The sequence below is a fragment of the Carcharhinus amblyrhynchos genome, chromosome 1 (assembly GCF_965287045.1).
Source record: "Carcharhinus amblyrhynchos chromosome 1, sCarAmb.v2.hapA, whole genome shotgun sequence".
In the NCBI taxonomy this organism is placed as follows: domain Eukaryota; kingdom Metazoa; phylum Chordata; class Chondrichthyes; order Carcharhiniformes; family Carcharhinidae; genus Carcharhinus; species Carcharhinus amblyrhynchos.
In genome coordinates, this window is record NC_137324.1 from 37,145,026 (window position 1) to 37,162,495 (window position 17,470).

Below are 17,470 nucleotides of genomic sequence, written 5' to 3' on the forward strand. Positions count from 1 at the left end.
AATTCTTCATAATTAGTTACATAAATTAGAAAGTAAAATTCAAATTAATTGCTGTAATATTGAACACTGTAGAGCTTCTTCGCTCTGATCATTCTAGAAATTCAAGGAGCTTCAAGTTGTTGCAGACAATGGACAAAGATTAGAAACGATAAAGCACTCCATGTACCAGGGTCAAAGAATATTTAAAATAAAATTTAAACATCCACTCACTGTCTACATTGCTCTTCTGCTGAAAAAATTGTTATAAACGTCAAATTAGTAAGTGTTGCAGTCTTGGCATAGCTGCCATACTATTAAATGACCCATGCTGAGCGCTCCCTGAAACACCTTCCAGACTAACTGGAACCTCATTGTACATTTGGCGGTTGTGATGATTACTGTCGCTTTTTATGAGCATGTTTTTGTGTTTCAGATTTCTTTCTGAAATTTCTATTCATAGATATTTTTGGAATACTTATTTGGGTGAGAATTTCTTCCAGGAAACTTGGTTTTAAATGAGAAACAGACAAGTGTTAGTTACTAAGTATGGACTGTAAAGAGGATTGTGTCCAGTGTTGCTCCTGCAGTAATAATGCAAAGTGTAATGTCGCTCTTTGGTTTGATATCCTTGGATGCACAGAAGAACGTTAGTCTTTTGGACAGGAATGCCGATATTGGCAGGGATCAACACACACAGTGTAAGAAGTCCCCGGCCAATTTTTCATTCTGACACGTTAATATCATAGACTCATAGAATCCCTACAGTGCTGAAGGAGGCCATTCAGCCCATCGAGTCTGCACCAACCACAAACTCACCCAGGCCCTATTCCCATGACCCCTCTTATTTACCCTGCTAAACCCCCTGGCAGTAGGCTTAATTTAGCATGGCCAATCAACCTAACCTGCACATCTTTGGACTGGGGGAGGAAACTATTGCAGTAGCACAGTGGTTAGCACTGCTGCTTCACAGCACCAGGGACCTGGGTTTGATTCATGGCTTGGGTCACTGTCTGTGTGGAGTTTGCACATTCTCCCTGTGTTTGCATGGGTTTCCTCCAGGTGCTCTAATTTCCTCCCACAGTCTGAAAAATGCGCTGTTTAGATACATTGACCCAAACATAGAACATAGAACATAGAACATTACAGCGCAGAACAGGCCCTTCAGCCCATGATGTTGCGCCGACCAGTTAAAAAGCAATGACCCTCTAACCTAAACCAAACCCTTTCCATCCATAAACCTATCCACGGATCTCTTAAACGCCCCCAAACTAGGCGCATTTACAACTGCAGCAGGCAGGGCATTCCAATCCCTCACCACCCTCTGGGTAAAGAACCTACCCCTGACATCCGTCCTATAACAACCCCCCCTTAATTTAAAGCTATGCCTCCTCAAACAGGAGCTGGATCATGATAACTAGGGGAATTTCATAGTAACTTCATTGCAGTGTTAATGTAAGCCTTACATGTGATAAATAAACTTTTCTTTTACTTTAAAATTGGAGCACCCAGAGAAAACCCATGCAGACATGGAGAGAACATGAAAATTTCACACAGACAGTGACCCGAGGCTGGAATTGAACCCGGGTCCCTGGCACTGTGAGATAGCAGTGCTAACCACTGTGACACTGTGCTGCCCCTAATCATATCCCTATGGTTAAAGCCGCAAATCCTCCCTATAAGTCTGTATGCAAGTGCTAGTGCATTATGGGGCAGATCCCTTGTTTGAAGGGCATTGAAACAGCTGCCTGATTGGTACCTCATCCACTACCTTAAATATTTACTCCCTCCACCACGAATGCACAGTGGCATCAACATGTTCTATCTACACAATGCAGTGCAGTAACTTCCCAAGTCTCCTTTGATAGCACCTTCTAAACCTGCAACATCTACAGCCTAGAAAGACAAGGGCAGCAGATTTTTGGGGACACCATCACTTGTGGGTTCCCCTCTGTAGCAGTTAGCCCCTTTAAGGGTTGTGCTTTGAAAAGGTCATGTGACCTGATCACCATGGACAACTAGTATGGGGACCTTGGGATAGACTGCGGACTTTTGCAGCCAGATTAATCCTCAAGCTGAGAATGAATGCATCGGTTGTAGCAACCTATATATATAGTTGTAAATAGTAATAAACCCAATGTTGTTTGTCACCAATTATTGCCTTCACTGCACTCTCCAAAGCCACACACCATCCTGACTTGGAAATGTCTCGCCTTTCCTCCATTGTCACTGGGTCAAAATCCAGCAATTCCCTTCCTAACTGCACGGTGGGTATACCTACACTGCATGGGTGGCTGTGGTTTCAAGAAGGTGGCTCACCATAAGCTTTTCCAGGGCAATTTGCAATGGCTGACAAATGTTGGCTTAGCCAGTGACACCTAGTTCCTGTGAAAGAATATTTTTTAAAAAGTGGAAGTGGTTCCGTGTGAAGTTGTTGCGAGAAAGATGAGGCTTTCTGCCACCCCAAATTGCGTTCCATCATAGGGTGAAATCTTGACCTATTCAGGCTCCTGCCCCAAACCCTTAATCCCATTGCTTGGAAATCAAACTTTCCACCATCTCCAGTCTTAGGTATTTTGACACTGAAGTCTTGTAGCCAATCATGAGAACTTCATAATCATTTACTTAACCCTTCTTTGGAAATGACTATTCACCAAATCTGAGTCATAAAAGCTCAAACTGCAGCGGGGTATTTTTCCCATCATTTCTCCCGCACCCCGCCACCCTCCCCCCCACCCACCCCCATCTTTAACATTTTGCTAATTATCCCTGTCAAAAAGAGATCTGGTTGAGGATATAATTCTGAGGATATTTTTAGACATAGATGATTATATATTCTGTGTAACTCTATGGTTCCTATCCCGCTGAGACATTGATTCATAACTTCCTGGTTCCCCAGCATCTCATTTAAGGGGTACCCCAATGATGCACTGGGGAATCCCCCCAGAAGATCCCACATAAGAGTTTACCCAGCAATTGTCCAGAAGTGCTAACTTCCCTTGGACAAGTCCCTTGCTCTGGACTGGAAACCACTAGCAATGTGAATTAAATCACTACATTTGGATTGTTCTGCCAGTCTTACTCTGTAAGAGTTCAAAGGAACAAAATCTCTTCTAACGAGAGAGCAACGATTTAAAAACACAGACCAAGCCTCGCGCAGGATATCCCCCACACATATGACACTCTCCCAGTAGATTCCCTACACCACCCCCAAAAAGCCCAACCCAACACCAGGCACTGCCCTCGCCTCCCACCCAGCATTTTGTCTCACCCAGCCTGAGTGAGGAAGGTTGGCCACGACAGGGGTATTGGGATTTCAGTGTGGGTAAGTTCAAATCTTCTGGAGATTGCCACTCCAAGGAAATTACAAGCAATGACAAATTAACAAACTGGCCAGAGTTGAATTAGGTAACTTTCGAAGCTTACCCTGGGATATTTATTCCTTCATTTTCAGTGTTCCCCATAGGTAGACTGCTATCTGCTAGCACTCTCTATACTGCTATTAGAGTTTGGTGAAGGGACTTCTGCCTCCAAAGACTTACTACATTCATTATTATGAATGTAATGTTTTCATTATTGCATTCATTTGAATTGAATGGCATTATTAGGAGTCAAATGAACAGAAGTAACAGTCATTGTTGAATGTTACGGCTTCAGGTCACAAAGCAACAAAGAATCATTTCATTGGATAAATAAAAAGTCAGTCATTTTAACTGCAAACCGCCACTATCCATCGCCATTCCCTTTCTATCTGCAAAGACCACATACACATATACTAACAGAGATCATTTGCTTAATTTGATTTGGCTTTTCATAGTATTAAATCACATATTCAATACATAAATAGCACAAGAACAATTTTCCTAAGGGAGATTTCTCAAATGCCCACTGCCATAAGTAATCATGTTCGAGAAGTCTTTCATTGTTCAGCACTCAGTGCTATATAAACTGAATTTTGCAGCCTTGCTAGGGCAAGACCAGAAATTTCCGCCCAAGGTCAATGAAGATATCCATTGTCGGACCATCACCCGCACCAATTCCATGGTGGACAAGGTGTCAGAGTTCCAGCATCTGTACCTGAAGGAAATTTTGCATATATTATCTCTTTTTGCATTTAGCATGTACCCCTACTTAGTCAGTTGAGATTGCCTTGCTTTCATTCCCTCATACCATCCACCCATCCACCGGATCTTGTATGGCTTCAGGTGAACCTAGTGCCAATCATGCTAACCCATGAGCCTACTCATCTCCATGGTTCTTTACAGTCTATACACAATTTAATGCCAACTCATGCTAACCTGTAACCCCCATACTTACCACCCTTTGATATTACACACTGCCCCCATGCCAACTCACCAAGTATCCACCATGGGCATACTTCAGGACCCATGGTGAGATGAAATAAATTTAAGTTTTAACTGTATATGAAAACTTCACTATTTTTTAAAAATCGGTCTCATTCATATCCCATAAAAAAACTCTCACAATAAACTTCATCCTTAATGAAAAGCAAATATCTTTTCCAAGACTCAATGCTGGATGAAAACAAAGGTTTGCCTTCATGTGATTTGATGGTTTGAGTTATAAGGAGAGGCTGGATAGAGTGGAACTTTTTCCCTGAAGTGTAGGAGGCTTAGGGGTGATCTTAGAGGTCTATAAAATAATGAGGGGCATAGATCAGATCGATAGTCAATATCTTTTGACTATTGAAGGGCTAGATGGCCTACTCCTGCTCCTATTTCTTATGTTCTTATCCCAAATGTAGGGAAGTCTAAAACTAGAGGGCATAGGTTTAAGGGGAGAGGTACAAAAGGGTCCAAACGCTATGACTGTAGTCGCACATCAAAGACAGCTGATCTCTCCACCTGTCACTGTTGGACTTGTGACTGAAAGGCCCCACCACACTGTGATAATGGTAGGTTATGGAAGCAGTCAGGCAGTGCAAATCTAGAATGAGAATCCTCAGGGTAATGTCAACATATAGCAAATTAAATTCAAGCAGAATCTCAGCAGGCTTTTTTTTCAAAAATTTAAAGGATCTGGGGATTTAAATGACTTGACACCTTGACAATTCCACATATGAGCTTACCAACATTTTACAGACAAGCATCTATACTGCTAACCAAGTCAAAAGGCACTTTCACACTCTCAAAGGGGTACTCTACCTTTCCCAAAAGGCACCTTAGATCTTTCTTCTCCAGAAGTGTATCTGGTCCTGTCCAAAAGGATATCCTACTTCTCTAAATAACGATCATAGCTTTAGACCTTTTTTTGCAAATGTCTAAAGTTCTCAAGTTACATTTTGGAGAACCCAGGATCAAAACGTGCATATTTTTGATCTGAATTTTCACCACTGCCCCCACACTGGTGTAAATAATGGGTGCTGGGTTTGAGATTTCCAGAATTGGAGTTCCAGCACCATTTTAGCTGAGCCACGGAACCCCTCTGGCTTTCTCAAAATTCAGGTCGACCTTTCAATTCCAGATATATTAATTCCACCAGCTGCCATGGTGAGATTTGAACTCATGAGCCCAGAGCATTAGTCCCAGCCTCTGCACCACCATCTTCCCGCACATTTATCTGGCAGTCTCCCCACATGGTGATGGTGCCACCTAATGCCCAGCTTAGAGTCATAAAGGTTTACATCATGGAAACAGGCTCTTGGGCCCAACTTGTCCATGCCGCCTTTTTGTTTAAAGCCCTAAGCCAGACCCAATTTCCTGCATTTGGCCCATATCGCTCTACACCCATCTTACCCATGTAACTATCTGAACACCTTTTAAAAGACAAAATTGTACCCGCCTCTACTACTACCTCTAGCAGCTTGTTCCAGACATTCACCACCTTCTGAGTGAAAGAGGGTCCATGGAGGATATAGAGAGTTCAGAGCATCATAGGGAAATGGCCATCAAATTGGTCATTTAATTAGTTTAGTTGGCCACCCACTTCCAGCTGGTGGACAGCCACATCATTGAAGATCCCACCTAAGATTATCCAGTGGTTGGTCTCCCATTCCAGCCTTCCCCCACCATTACACTGTGTCTCCTGCCTCACATTCTCCAAAAGCCGGTGAAATCCAGCCCATTGATTTAATAGATGAAATGAAAAGAAAATTCAGAGACATTGGAAGGGAAAATACTGAACGGGAATCAAGAGTAAAAGGGAGGAAAATGTGATGCCAAAAAAAAAAGTGTTTATAAAACTAGTTTCTTTTGCCCATTCAAATTATTCACCAAGAAGGACTGGAAAATGATTAGATGCAATACCCTTCAATTTTAGTTTCCAAAAGGAGTTCTGAATCTTTTTCAAGTCCTTACTGAGTTATGAGTGCAATGAAAATGATTAGTACATTGAATTGGCATCATCAGCCCACTGCAAAAGCAAGCCTTCTGCGGAAAGGATTCCAATCACAACTCTATTCGCTCTTTTAAAGATCTATGTAGCTGTTCATGATATTCAAAACTTTTCCGTTTTTCTTGTATTAAGCTTGTCTTGCAGATAATTATATTAAGTTATCAACACCTGCCTAAACAAATGGCCTCTGCATCTTAGTGAAGGCTGTGTTGATGTTTCCACTAAGCCAGTGAGTAGTTAAAAGCTGCAGGCCAGAAAAGCCCTAGGGCCCCATTTGACCATTATGATTCTAAGTACTGGGAAAACTTGAAACTGGGAGTGTTTCAGATCCAACTTACAGACCCGCTCTCAGGCGCCTCCATAAGCACTCTGCCTGTAAAAATATCAGCGAGTCCAAATTGCGCTGCACAAGCCTGTGGGTGGGGCTTAATGTGCCCAGAATCCTGCAGCTCTGATAGGTGCCTCCAATTGCATCTGCGCAAAAAAGAAATGATAGAAATCTGCTCTCCTGTCACATCCCTCCTGGGTGGGATAATGCCTCCCTTTGACCCCCACAGACATTGCCCCATCCCCACAACGTTACTGACCCCCACATCCCCCACCACCCAGATCGAACACAGACCACTCCCCTCCTCACCAATCTCAGGCAGAGTGATCCACTGTCCCCGTTCCTCCTCACTGATCTCAGGCAGTGAGCCACCCCCCTCCCCGATCAATTGATCACAAGCAGAGTTGCAGCGGACACCCCCTTCCCCCCTACCAATATCAGGCAGAGTGATCCACCATCCACATTTCCCTTCACACTTCTCAGGCAGAGTGATCCACCTTCCCACGTCCCTCCCACTGATCACAGGCAGAGTTGCAGAGGACCCCCCTTCTTCCTTCACTGATCACAGGCAGAGTTGCAGCGGGCCCCCATTCTCCCCTCACTGATCACAGGCAGAGTTGCAGCGGGCCCCCATTCTCCCCTCACTGATCACAGGCAGAGTTGCAGAGGACCCCCCTTCTCCCCTCACTGATCACAGGCAGAGTTGCAGAGGAACACCTCTGCTCCCCCCCGCCCCATTGATCACGGACAGAGAGGCAGTGACTCCCCTTTCTCCAACACCACCCCCCCCAACCCCACAGATCCCAGCAAAGGGGCAATAGAACCCTTCCTCCCCCACTGATCACAGGCAGGGTGGCAACGGACCCCCTTTCACACTCACGACCGTTCTCTGCTTGAGATCAGTTGGATGTTAGGCACTTACTTCCTCACTAACCCTCACTGATGGAGCGCCCAAATCAAACTTTTGTGGAGCATGTCTGTTTCACACCGATTCCGGAAGGGAGAAGGCGGTGGTAAAGGGGGAAGTGCAGGTAAAGCTGGGCGTGCAGTTCATTAAGTCAATTTAAATGCATGCAAATGCTACACTTAGCCTTTGTGTGCTTAAGTTTGGTACGTGGTAGTGGCTGTCACTGACGGTGTGGACGTGTGGATGTTAGCTTAATGATGCAATCACAGTTGTGACACCCCAGCAATTAAATTGCTGACACCTCAGCTCAGCTCAGCTGCTTCACAGCTCCAGGGACCTGGGTTCAATTCCCAGCTTGGGTCACTGTCTGTGTGGAGTTTGCACATTCTCCTCATTTCTGCATGGGTTTCCTCTGCCTGTTCCGGTTTCCTCCCACAGTCCAAAGATGTGCGGGTTAGGTTGATTGGCCATGCTAAAGTTGCCTTCAGTGTCCTGAGATTCATAGGTTAGAGGGATTAGTGGGTAAATATATAGGGATATGGGAGTAGGGCCTAGGTGGGATTGTGGTCAGTGCAGGCTCAATGGGCCAAATGGCCTCTTTCTGTGCTGTAGGGATTCTATTCTGTTCTATTAAAATAAATTACTCTGTTTCTATGTTAACAATTTCAAACTGATTCTCAAAGGACTCACACCTTCAATTGTGGATAAAAGAAATGTAACCCAACACATCACATCATGGAGGATCAGCCTGCCTGGGATTTTAGAAAGTGAAAGGAAAAATGGCTGGAATTTAATTCCCTCCCGTCAATGAATTTGGTAGCAGGGGTGGGGATGGGAGGGTGTAATTTAATCAGATAGGTGGGCGGTGGGTGGGGTCCCCACTGACTTCCCACCTCCACCCCAATTAAGCCTGTGGGAGGAAGTCCAGTGGGCGACATTCCTCTCCTCCCTCCCCCACCCCCACACCCCCAGCCATCGATTACTGCCATGGTGGTCAGGGAGCTCACCATGTAGAGGGTATGACAAGCAAGCCCATGATTGCATGTTCTCAGGGGATGTCCTTCTGGTTGAGGGGTCCAGCATCATAAAGGGGGAGCCCTACCAAGAACCACAGAGAAAATGCTGGGAAATCTCAGCAGGGCCTGACAGCATCTTTAAGGAGAGAAAAGAGCCGACACTTCGAGTTAGGCGACACTTTGTCAAAGTTCAAATTTCTTTTGGTTTCGATTCCAGCATCTGGAATAATTTCCTTTTGTTTTCTTACCAAGAACCACCCTTGCTGCCGACTCCTGACCTTGTGACCTCCCTTCCATCTCCCCATCACTCACCTTTGGCCTGTGAGAACATAAGGCCTCAGCGTTTTGTTCTGGAGCTTTCGCCTCTTCTACAAGAAAGAGCAAAAGAATAGCTGCCTGAGTGGCATTAATACAGTAGGGCTTCCCCATAGGATGCAAAGTACCCTTGCTGGTATTCAAGATCCCTGTCACCTGCATCAAATATTGCCCCTTATATCTGTCGCATTATAAAACTTCATCAAAAGGTAATTAAATAATAAGATGACAAGAGTGTTGCAGAGTAAACTGGTAGATCATTAGATGTCAACTTTGGATCTAGGTCTGATTTGAATGTTGTGTGCTTAAGGCCAACTCCAAAGTGTTAACACATAATCCAGGCTGGCATTTGACATTTCAGTGCAGATGAAGAGTGGGCAGCACAGTGGCATAGTGATTAACTCTGCTGCCTCACGGTGCCTGATACTCGACTTCAATTCTGGCCTCAGCTGTCTATCTCTGTGGAGTTATAGGCCGGGGAATTATAGGCCGGTTAGTTTAACGTCTGTTGTAGGTAAAATGTTAGAATCCGTCATCAAGGAGGAAATAGCGAGGCATCTTGAGGGGAACTGCTTGATAGAGCAGACGCAGCACGGTTTCGTTAAGGGGAAGTCGTGTCTGACAAATTTACTGGAGTTCTATGAGGATGTGTCTAGGGCAGTGGATAGAGGAGAGCCGGTGGATGTGGTCTTTCTTGATTTTCAGAAGGCATTTGACAACGTACCTCACAAGAGGTTATTGCAGAAGGTCAGGGGACATGGAGTTGGGGGTAGGGTGTTAGCGTGGATAGAGGACTGGTTGTCAAATAGGAGGCAGAGAGTGGGGGTCAGTGGGTGCTATTCGGATTGGCGGATGGTGACTAGTGGAGTGCCCCAGGGGTCGGTGCTGGGGCCTCAGCTTTTTACCATTTATATAGATGATCTAGAGGAGGGAACCGAGTGTATGGTGTCGAAATTTGCTGATGACACCAAGATTGGTGGAACGCCAAATTGCGCAGAGGGTGTGGAGAGTCTACAGAAGGATCTAGATAGGCTGGGCGAATGGGCCAGGAAATGGCAAATGGAATTTAATGTTGGCAAGTGCGAGGTGGTCCACTTTGGTAGGAATAATGGTAGGAAGGACTATTACTTACGTGGAGAAAAACTGCAGCAGGCGACGGTGCAGAGGGACCTCGGGGTCCTTGTGCATGAGTCGCAAAAACCCGGCTTGCAGGTGCAGCAGGTGGTCAGGAAGGCGAATGGGATGCTGACCTTCATAGCGAGGGGGATTGAATATAAAAGTAGGGAGGTCTTGCTGCGGCTATATAGGGCATTGGTGAGGCCGCAACTGGAGTACTGTGTGCAGTTTTGGGCGCCGTACTTACACAAGAATATTTTGGCCTTGGAGGGAGTGCAGAGGAGGTTTACTAGGCTGATACCGGAGTTGAGGGGGTTGAGCTATGAGGAGAGGCTGAATAAACTAGGCTTGTACTCGTTAGAGTTTAGAAGAATGAGGGGAGATCTCATTGAGACGTATAAGATGATGAATGGGATGGATAGGATAGAGGTGGAGAGACTCTTCCTGCTCAGAAAGGACAATAGGACTAGGGGGCACACCCTCAAGATAAAGGGGGGGCAGTTTAGAATGGAGTTGAGGAAGAACTTCTTCACTCAAAGGGTGGTGAATCTCTGGAATTCTCTGCCCGTTGAAGTGGTGGAGGCTACCTCGCTAAATATTTTTAAGAAGCGGGTTGATGGGTTTTTGATAAGAGAGGGGATTAAGGGTTATGGGGAGAGGGCGGGAATGTGGAACTGAGCCACGACAGATCAGCCATGATCTTATTGAATGGCGGGGCAGGCTCGAAGGGCCAGATGGCCTACTCCTGCTCCTATTTCTTATGTTCTTATGTTCTTATGAGTTTGCAAGTTCTTCCCGTGCCTGCTCAAGTTTCCTCCCACAATCCAAAGACGTGCGGATCAGGTTGATTGGCCATGCTAAATTGACCCAAGTGTCAGTGGTACTAGCAAGATAAATATGTGGGGTTCTGGGAATAGGGCCTAGGTGGGATTGTGCAAACTCGATAGGCCGAATGGCCTCCGTCTGCATTGTAGAGATTCTACGGGCCCGATTTTACCATCAAATTGTGCCCATTTTTGGGTGCAAAAACTTGGTAAATTCAGGCATGAGGTGAGTAGCATGATCCAGGCCCACCTCCGCGCTGATTTCCCCCTTTATCAAGGCCTGAAAATGGCTGTGATGTGCATACATTTAAATTGACTTAATGGGCTGTACGCCCAACCTTACCAGCACTTCCCCCTTTACCACTACATTCGTCCATCCAGAATCGGCGGAAAACAGACATGCTCCACAAAAGTCTGATTTGGGCACTCCAGTCAGTGAAGAGGTAAGTGTTGAGCGTCCAACATCTCTCTGCTTGAGACCAGTGAGGCTGGAGGAAGCATAGGTCCAATGGGCTCTTTGCTTTAGATCGGTGGGTGGAGGTCTGCTGCCACTCTGCCTGTGATCAGTTTGAGGGAAGGAGGGTCCACTGCCCCTCTGCCTGAGATTGGTGGGGAGAAAGGAGGGGAGGGTCCCACAATCAATTTAGGTGGCAGAGGGGGTGGGGCGATAAGGGGGTCAGTAATGCTGTAGGGATGGGGCAATGTCTATGGGGGCCAGGGGGAGTCATTGTCTGGCCCAGGGGGGATGTGGCAGGGGAGCCACATTCTATCACTTTTTTTTTGTGCATGTGCAATTGGAGGTGTGGATTGGAGCTGCAGGTTTTTGGGTGCATTAAGCCCCTCCCCGGGCTTGTGCAACATGATTCAGAATCGCCGATATTTTTGCAGGGTGTGTATAAGAGCACTTCAGAACGGCTCTAAAAGTCAGATCTGAAACACTCCCAGTTTCAAGTCCGCCCAACACTTAGAATGAAAATGGTAAAATGGGACCCTATGATTCTATAAGAGTGGGATTCTCCGACCATTCACACCAGCAAGATTCTCCTGTCCCAATGCAGTGAACGCAGATTAGATAAAGAGCCAAGTTCTCCGTCCTCTCTGGCAGAGATGACAGGGGTGTGAATTCTGGCCATGGTCTTTTGGTTGAGCTATTAAAGTAAGATTTGTGCTTTAGTGTGGCTATAAAAGAACCATGGCACTACTGAGGCAAGAACAGGGCAATTATCCCAGTATCCTGGCCAACATTTATCAATCAACCAACAGCTAAAACAGATAAACGAAAGCAAAACAGATGATCTAGTCATTTATTTTACTGCTGTCTGTAAAACCTTTAGCGTGTAATTTGGCTGCCGCATTTCCCCACTATAGGAATTCTAAAGTACTTAATCGGATATCTTGATATTGTAAAAGTTGCTATATTCCTTTTTATTTGAACAATACTGATTAAAATGAGCAGAGTTGTTTTAATGCAATGTCATTGCAAAGGCAGTTTGACAAAATTACTCAGCCTGAGCTGGGAAATGGGAATCTGCTCCAGGAGGAAAAGATTCGTACTTACTGTGTTGCAACATATTTTCAAGCATTAAATAAACACCACTGACATGCTGATTCATTTAAGAGCTTTCTGTTTGGACATTTGACCTGACCTATGCCCTGAAATTATTCAGGGTCAAATTATTGTGCGCTATGGTTGACAATTTCATCATAAGACAAGGGATTGTTGTTTATGAAATTTACTAGTTTAAAAAAACACACAAAAAATTTTAGTTTTGATTTGCAATATTATATTTGCATTCATTTGGGTTTTTCTGCATGTTTTGTTTCTTGTGTGAAAACTGCCTGCTGCCCTAACTTTAGCATTAAAATGAGATAAAACTCAGGTATGGCTTCAATTGGGAGAAGGTTTATTCCATAAAACCAAAGCATTCCTTTACCAACAGTCTTGTGAGTGACAAATTTTGCCTTATCCATTCTCATTTCTTGTTAAATTATGAGAACAGATTGCATTAACTCAGTTTGCATTGCTTTAAGTTTAAATAGTTGTGGGGTTATCATGTTGAGATTTTTTAAATGTTATAGAGAGCTGATTTACTCTGATTGCAAATCTAAAACAATGAGACATAATTCTAAAATGTTAAACAATACAGGTGCAAAATCCGGAAATATTTTGCTCTTTAAAGAGTAGTGGAAATCTGGATCTCTCTCCAAAAGGGGTGGATGGTGGATCCTTTGAAATTTCCATGACTCAAATCGACAGATTCTTAGTTAATGATGTCAAAGGAAATGGACCAAATGGAGGTAAATCTCTTTGAGGTGTATATCAATCCTCATCTCATTCAAGGCAAAACAGGACCACGGAGCTAAATAGCTTCCCCATATTCTTGCGTTATTATAAACCCTTTAGTCCTCTCAATGAGGGTGCATTGATGTTCGGTTCTTTACATTCAGTGGGCTCATGAACCATCAAACCAATGCATATGCCTTATCTCCCAGAAGTCATCCTGGCACTTCACTGCCTTCCCCTCATGCCAGTGTTCCTCATTATAAATATGTTGCGACAATTCACTGACAATTGGTATTGCCATGCAGGATTCATTTCATTATTCACAGAAAATTCAAACATTAACATGAAAATCATCTTCCATTCAAGAAATTTAGTGGTTCCAAATAGGACCAGTGCAACAATGGTGTCCTGGTGATGAGTGGCTGGGCATACTTCGGCCTGGACAATTTAAGTTCCTGGTTGGAGATTAAAAAGTGCATGCGGCATTCAAGTTGAGAACTTTATCGTAGAATCATTACAGTGCAGCAGGAGATCATTTGGCCAATCAAGCCTGCACTGACAACAATCCCACCCCACATATTTATCCTGCTAGTCCTCCTGACACTAAGGGGCAATTTAGCATGGCATCATCTTTGGACTGTGAGAGCAAACCAGAGCAAACACACGTAGACACAGGACAAACGTGCAAAGTCCACACAGGCAATGACCCAGAGTGGAATTGAACCCAGGTCCCTGGCAATGTGTGGCAGGAGTGCTAACCACTATGCTCCCATGCCGCCAGAGGACAGAGTCATCCTGTTACTTGCTTGGGGCTGCAATTCACCATTCAGATGGTGACACAGCTCAACTAAGGATTCTTCAACAAAGCAAAATTGCCAAAGCTAAACTCTTCACTCAATCTCCTTGAGGACAATTTGCTCATTGTGAAGAAGACCTGGTTGATTTTTCTCCAATGTTGTCTCAGTTTGTGTTCCCTTCTCTTCCTCAAGCGTGAGTTAGCAAAAGAGCAAATTCCCACTGGGAAATTCATATTCCACATAATTTATGCACCTTAACAGTTTCTTCAAAAAAATTATGCGTTCTCCACATGCAGGAGTAAGGGACAAATGTTTTTCCAGGTAGTAAGCACCTTTACGTGAATCATTTTCACTAAAGGGGTGTGCTCATGATCCAGCTTTCTCCCTTTGTCTCATTTATTAGCATGCAAGTTACATTAACGTCCTGTGTAACGGGGCTAGAATTAACAGGAATTTGAACAGCTATTCACATGCACCTAATCTGCATCTTTCTACCAGTGAAGAGGCTGACAGAGAAAGAGGCTACTCCAACAACCATTGGAGATTTCAGTAGGATTTCAGAAATAAGCTTGATACCTTCAGAAACTGCTCCATTTAGTATAAGGGTCTGTCTTCTCGGCCTTTTGGCTAAGATCAAGTGTCGTATCACCATGCTGTACTTGGTTGAAGTCATTAGGTTACATTTTAGCTTCATTTGAAGAAATTTTTAAACACTGCATCTCGGCCTTTTGGCTAAGATGCAAATGAGATCAAGCATTAGAAGAGGAGCATTGCCTACTCCAATCAACTTGGATCATGTAGATCAAGCCCAAGACAGCAAGTGAGAGCCCTGTCTTGTCAGCTTGGATCAGGAATGTCTCACTTGTTGAGACTCTGAATCGGACTTGATTTGAATGAATTGGATTTAAAAAAAGGTCTGGCACATTCAGGGATAACATGGGACTAAGTACAGTACCACCCACACGGTGATATTAGAGAAAATACATGACTCACACCTAGGCATCAGCCTCATGTTGGACAGAGCTGTATGCACAAGAAAGCATGGAGGCAAATCTTACTTGAACAATTTATTCTATATATGTACATAGATCTTGCAGTTAATAAATACATACAGTTAACCTACTTAAGTTCACAAAGACTTCATTAGGACCTACTGAATGGTATTCAACACCCTACCACACTCACACCCAAAAATACAATCACAAAATCTGGATACACCAACATTAGACCAAAACACAGTATAAATTCGCTTTGCTCTATTTCTATTGTTGGTATGCCTACGATGCCACTTAGTTCATTTTGAACGAGCAATTCTCATTTTGAATGAAGTGGCTGAAAGCTATGAAAATTGTAAACAGAAGACCAAAAGTTGAATTTTTAAAGTATAAATCCTTTTGCTTTTTCCAATGAATTCTGTGCCTATTTATCTCAGTACTGGGATTGTTTGAGAGGGAAAAAATGATCCTTTGAACCTTCGAAACACATCCTAAAAGTGCTGCGCATGAATTACTTTGAAGTACAGCTAAGATGATATGTAGGCAAACACAGTAACCACTTACTTGCAGCACGATTCTGCACATAATATCTTGCTCCAGAGCCAGTTGATCTCTCTTTCTGGTAATGCTAGTTGAACAGGGCACTCAGAAAACTCACTTTTCAGAATAGTACAATAGGAACTTCAACATTCATTGACTAGGTAGATGCAGCTACATTAGAAACACGTTAGAAACTCAGTGGCAAGTGGTTAGCACTGCTGCCTCACAGCACCAGGGACCTGGGTTTGATCCTAGCTTGGGTCACTGTCTGTGTGGAGTTTGCATGTTCTCCCCATGTCTGCGTGGGTTTCCTCCCAGTCTGAAAGACATGTATTGACCCAAACAGATGCCAGAGTGTGGCAACTAGGGGAATTTCACAGTAACTTCATTGCAGTGTTAATACAAGCCTTCTCAAGGATGACAATCACAGCTTCTCCAATCTATTCATTATCGAAGCCCTGGAATCGTTCTTGTAAATCTTTTCTACTCCTTCTCCAATTCCTTTTTAGCATTCCTGAAGGCCCATGTGTGGAATTGGACACAATACACCAGTTGAGGTTCTACCAATTGCATAATAGTTCAACATAACTTCCTTGTTTTTATACTCAATACTTCTTTTCAGAAAGGCCAGAATCCCAGATGCTTCTTGACCACTTTCTCAATCTTCCCCTGAACCTTCAAAGAGTTGTACACTTCCAGGCTTCTGTTCCTGCACCATTTTAGAATTGCAGCCCTTAGTTTTACTTGCTTTCTGTATTCTTCCTACCTGGCCTCACAGTGCCAGGGACACAGGTCCGGTTCCTGGTTTGGGTTACTGTTTGTGTGGAGTTTGCATGTTCTCTCCGTGTCTGCGTGGGTTTCCTCCGGATGCACTGGTTTCGTCCCACATTCTGAAAGATGTGCCGGTTAGGTGCATTGACCCAAACAGGAGTTGGACTGTGGCAACTAGGGGAATTTCACAGAAACTTCATTGTGTTGTTAATGTAAGCCTTAATTGTGACTAATAAATAAACATTTTGCTCTTAATTAAACAGGACTTTGTTAAATAATAAAATTGAAATCAATTTTTAAAGTATTGGAATTTCTTTGTTTAAAAAAATTCTATTGTGGTTGGAGGTTAACTATAGCCAGATAGTTTTGTTCTCACTGAAGGCATTACTTTGGGGTGATCAGACAGACATGGACAAATGTAGGATTATGGTGTTATGGTGTTATAGCCCCATTTCGGCTTCAGCTAGGTTCCTCTCCTGCAGCACCATCTTCCTGAATTTGTTGTATAATCTCATATTTTACTAGTTGTCAGATGCAAGAGATTCATTGAATTTCCAATCAATATTTACTTAGATTTAGAACAAGGATCCTGATGCCAATAAGATCCAAGCTTGGCTTGTGTAGTCCTGTAGCTTCTGGTTTCTTTTTATTTGAGAGGCACCACGTAAAATGAAATATTAAAATGGATGAAAGCAACATATGTTTCCAAAGCTATTGATGTTTTGTGATTTCATTAAAAATTAAATTGTTTTATGCATTATTCATGAGAGCAAAAATTCCACTTTTGCTTTCTGCTAAATCTTGATAATGTCAAGTGTTATGATGGCCCTACTTTGGCCAACAGTGAGAATCTTTGCAGTGTTTTGGCTAACTTTGGTTAATAGTGATAAGTTTTGCGGTGCACTGCAATGTTGTGTGATTTTAATTGATTAAAATCCAACAATATCTCCATGTATACTTGAGAGTCTAGGCCTTAATGGCTCTCGCCAATGAGTGCTGGAGTTCATTTGATCAGGTAATTGGGTACATTGCTACGGGTGATATCTGATTAGACAAATTGAAACTCCACTTATGTAGATTTTTTACTTGTTTAGCTTCAAAATTCATTAAGCATTTTCATACACATTGGCCTAGATTCTCCGGCATCCCAGCATGTTTCCCACTGACTGAAAGTGGCGAGCCTCCCATCCATTGACTCTCTACACTTCCTGCTGACTTGGCAAAGCAGCCAGCATAATTAAAGACTC

The 17,470-nt window shown here is 43.7% G+C and overlaps 1 pseudogene; it reads left to right on the forward strand.

Moving 5' to 3' along the window:
- Positions 1-14,524: 14,524 nt before the first annotated feature.
- On the forward strand, positions 14,525-14,666 carry LOC145351113 (U2 spliceosomal RNA; annotated as a pseudogene).
- The last annotated feature ends 2,804 nt before the right edge of the window (positions 14,667-17,470 follow it).